This window comes from Montipora capricornis, chromosome 14, assembly GCF_036669925.1.
Source record: "Montipora capricornis isolate CH-2021 chromosome 14, ASM3666992v2, whole genome shotgun sequence".
Lineage (NCBI taxonomy): Eukaryota > Metazoa > Cnidaria > Anthozoa > Scleractinia > Acroporidae > Montipora > Montipora capricornis.
This window is the reverse complement of record NC_090896.1, coordinates 21949425-21954424: the sequence shown is the minus strand read 5'-3', so window position 1 is coordinate 21954424 and position 5000 is coordinate 21949425.

Genomic DNA, 5000 nt, shown 5'->3' with positions numbered 1-5000 from the left:
TAGCGATTAGCCGACGGTTTACAGGAAACACACCCCACCACTGACAGACTCCTTAACGACTCAATCTTACAACCAGAGGACAGACAAGGAGAAATAAAATCAAATGCGCTCGCGACTGCCAGGCCACTTATATCGGTGAGACCCGGCAGAAATTTGGACGACTAGACTGACTGAATCGGCCATTTCCGAGTTCACGTCTTCTTCGATCTTCAAAGCGAGTATAAGTGCAATCAGTTTTTGTGATTGGTAATTAGTTATACTTTGCATATGAAAAAAAAACTAATTTTCATAAGAAAAACTTCGCACTTAGACTCGCTTTGAAGAGGAGGCGGACATGAACTCGGAAATGGCCTGTTCAAGACGAACGACGAGGAATTTCGGTGACATCAATAATAACATTCTGAACACCATTCTACCGACAAGCCACAGGCATCGTCTGGGACTCTGCTACATGTGTTAATGTCCGCACAAACAATACCAACGGATCGTATACTGGAAAGCTGGTGTACTAACTTAGAAAGGACAGCAATAAAACGATGCCTACAACTTCCCGCACCCCTACAAAACGACTCATCGCCCACATCAACGACAGAACAACAACACAATGGTTTACTCTATCACAGTACTGCGCAAAATAGTCTACGATACACGTACAGACCTATAGACCACCCGTCTAGACAGGCCCTGATCGAAATGCACCACTCATTGTTTAGTCTTCACAGCTAATAACATCTATGATCGTACCAAACTGACAGTCGACCAACTTCCCGAATAAGTTGACACAATGACATCTACGACCGGCGTTTTTATAGTATCTACTGACGTTACACAAAGCACGTGACTGTGAAGATGACTTCCGCTCAGGTTGTTTGAACACGTCAGTCAGTGGTCATTCTTCAAACCGTCCATCTCAGGACTACACTAACCCGCACGACAGTGGTGTTATTTAATTAAGATGTATTAACTACTTGCACAACCCACTTCCCATAATACACCTCTATTACCCCCGGAAAAACAAGTTCTCCGGGGACATGCAAATGTCCCAAGAGAAGTCGACAACACTGACTATGCAGTCGTTTGGGGGGTGAAAGATGGGCTGTATTATGGGATTTGTGCAAGACGTGAATACTACTCAAAAACAACAACAACACGACCGACCAAAATAGCAAAATAAAGACGTTTCTCAACTGACCCTCAGCTGGGGTGGGTACAGGGTGGTATGTCATTAGAAATCCCCTTTCTTAAAATTAGGGTTAATCTCAGGCCTTAACTCTCTTACAAAAAATGGTTTTGCAGCACTTGTTGTAATTGGGGCCAGTGCAATCTCGTGATGAGAGTTTCAATTCCGAGTAGATCCCTGGATTTTATTTTCCAAGTTATTTTGTAACTTGTTTTGTTAGTTGTCGAGGTCTCCACAATGAGTCTTTCTGTGATTTAGCAACTTTTACTCTTTTTTCCGGTTGTCTTTAGGTGTTTTGTCATACGTCAAAGAAAAATGTTTGGTCCCTTAATCCCACAGGAGATTAAGGCAGCAGACATTGTTATTGCCAAATATAGAGAAGGGGGGTATTCATAAATCAGTTTTCAATTCGAAAGCCTTTTTTCAACGTACTAGGATCCAGAGCAGGGCAGGTTGTTCAAAAGCCGATTCGCGATAATCCCAGATTACAAATAAACGCAAGAAGTTATATTTCTCTACTACCACATGCTGTGCAACGCTGATATTCGGCGACATACTTTACATTAGAAGAAGTGTTCAATCTTGAAAAACCTTAACGTAAACCTTGTAAACGTAATGGTAAACGGAAGGTACTGAAAAGCGTCTAGTCAATTTTGAAAGCATACATGTCGAAAATCGCGGAAACTTTTTTTCAGGGAACATAGGACTGCAAGAGACGTTTCCCGCGCATTCTTAGGATTAGCTCCCAATCAAAACAGCACCGCGAGCGCTTGCGCAGGCGGATGAACGGTATACCATGTTTCACCCCAAGCACTACTATTCAAACCACTACTAATCATGCATGGCAAATAAATAAGATAAATAAAGCGCAAGTGAGTGAATCAGAGGCCGCAAAAAAATACAGTACACTTAGCCAAGTCTAGCTTCTTTCTCGAAACGGGAAACCTCTTTTTGAAAACTTAGTAATAATACTAGTTTACCTAAATGGTAGAAATGCTGCCCAAGGGAAGGGAGATGCTGAATTATGCTTGCGGTAATTTAACGACGGTTTGTGCGTGGAATTAAGGGAGATTTAATAGGTGTTGAGCAGGGACCGTACAAAACGTGGACCCCAAAACTGGACCCCAAATTGGACCTCATTCGCCTAGCGGGACACAATGATTCACAGCTAGTTGTTTGGGGAAAAAGTATATCCCTATAAAACTCAACAGTTTGAGCCTTTCAAGTACATTTAGAGATGTCTTCATACACATGTATTTTATCTCATGAGCGAAAAGTAAGCGCTTTCATCGCAGAGTGAACTCCAGATGTTTTCGTAGCTTACCGGCCGCTATATTGGTGGACTACATGGCATCTCCTCACAAAACTCTGTAAATTTGCGTGAAACGCATCGGCAAATAACTCAGAAACGATGTTCTGCAGAGACCTGAGAATTGGAGAGGTGGCTGAAAGATTTGTTTCTTATAGCGCTGCAAGCATTGCACGATTTCGAATTTTTTTGCTGCGTGACAGTGAAACTATCTGTATTTCAATTTGAGGATACAAGAAGCGAAATGAAAAACAGAGCAGGCTCCAATCTTCATACCGCGCATGTTAATTCCTCCATTCGCGCATAACCACAATTCTTTGCGCCCTTGACCACAATCCCTTGCGTTTCGAATAAAAACGTGTTCTCCCGATTAGAGAGCTGCCTCGGTCGTTCGCTTCACGCTCGCTCACTGGGACAACAATTACTGAAGGCACTATATTCCATGATTCAGTTGAATTTTCCGGCCACTGAACTCTTTTTTCGCTTTTTTCGTTTTTTTTTCTTAACAGGAAGTTTCCTTGTCTACCGGCCTCCTCAGCCCTGTCAGTACCAAAGAAACACGTTCATTATAGAAGATCACAGGGCTACTTCAATTCAGCAGTCTTTGTGACCACAGAGTTCCAGCAACGTCATTCCCAAGTTAGGATAGAAAGACAGACAGACAGATAGATGATTGATAATGTTGCCCTACTTCCGGGACACTTGGCCTTTACGATTCTGTATACACCTTATTCCGAAATGGCCGCTGATTTATGCGGATACAAATTGGCCCTTGTGGCCTCGTTCAAGATGAAATATTCTTTTGAATTTTAAGCTTAAGAACGAGGCATCAATTTGAATGAAAACAAGAGAATATTTAAATGGCGGTCATTTGGAATAAGGTAGATTTCGTTGTAAAAACGAAACAAATCCGAACGATACGTTTGAAAGAGTTATTGACTAGTCTGCCTGCGTTTAGTGTTCTTTTCGTGACCAAGCTACGCTCTATTTAGGTGGGAAGATTCAAGTTTTTGTTAAGCTAAGTAAAATTTTATCGGGCGTCGAATCGTCTTTTCAATATTGAGCGATGTTTTTTGCAAAATGCGCGATAGATTTTTTTTTTCGACATAAGTTAAGCTAAAAGGACTATGTCTTGAGCATTAAGAATTTTCGTTTGCAGTTTCGTATGTCCGAGCAAGACTACTAAAGAGTGAAATTGCATTTTGGGCGAGGTGTGCTGAATTCCGGACAACTAAGGATAGCAAACAGTAGGGTCAGCGCCGTGAAGGAAAAAGTGTTTTGCAAAAAAAGATTATTGAAATTCGAACATACTAATAGTGTCCACTGAATCCATTCCAATTGTTTTTTCCCATCAGTCACCGGTCTTAACTTTCCGTAGTCTGAAATTCAGCCGTCTCCCTCCCTAACCGTAGTAGGGGGGGGGGGGGGGGGGGCTACTAGGGTTAGGGAGGAGACGGCTGAAATTTCAGACTAAGCTTGCTGCAATTCAGCTTTGAGTGTTTTCAATATACTGATTACTTCTTCGCTAAAATGGGAGAAAATGCTTTACAATTCGGACAAACTGCATGTATTTTCTTCAAGTTAAAGGAAAGTTTCCTCATTTGACTTTTATATGATGTATTTTGCAATGATATAGAAGATTATTTATCTAGTAACTTTCGTTCGGAGATAGGGAAAACCGTACTGAATAAGGGCACCGAATTTGACTTAATCTTTCCGCAATTGCAAAGAAACCAAAAAAGTGCGCAAAGCGTCCACTATCCGAGCTTTGATCTAAGCATTCCACTGAAGTATGACCAAAATTCTGAGAACAAGTGTTACACAAAAAAACTTGGCTTTCACGCGGCTCATTTGACAAAGCTTAGCTGACTGCTTGTCAAGAATACGCGATGGGCATAATGAAAGCAGTTTTGTTGGGAATAAAAATGTAAAAAAAGTAACATCAATTCGTGATGAAGTCACGCTGTCTATTGCAAAACAATATAATATTCCTGAGCGAAACGGCCTATCAAAACACCGATAACACGTCCCGTCCTGATAAAACATGTACACTCCTCGTTAGAATTCTCTATGTAAAGAATGAATATTCTGACGGCATGATGTAGCGGGCCAAACGTCGAGCATGGTTGTAGAGGGCGTGGAAGCTTTTGAATTGATCGGGGGGGGGGGTGGGGGGATTTAAGAGAGGCGGATAGATTTGGGTCATTCTACGTCAATCTGTAGCTGTTCCTTAATGGTTTTTCCTTAAGTTTTGGTTTTGCAATGGTTTTTGTGCCCATTCCTTGGGGTCTGGTGCCGCTGCGTTAGATGAAGAATACGTTTCCACGTAATGTTTGCCACTTCAAAAAATTTTTTTTTCGTATCTGGCATGGTACATTCGTTTTAATTTAATGCTCGTGTAAGTTTAATCATGATAGTCAGTATAATGTTGATGCGTTGTACAAAATTCTAGCTAATGTCTGTTGAACAGTGGATTAGTATCATTATTCTTATTACTTTCACATTGAACTC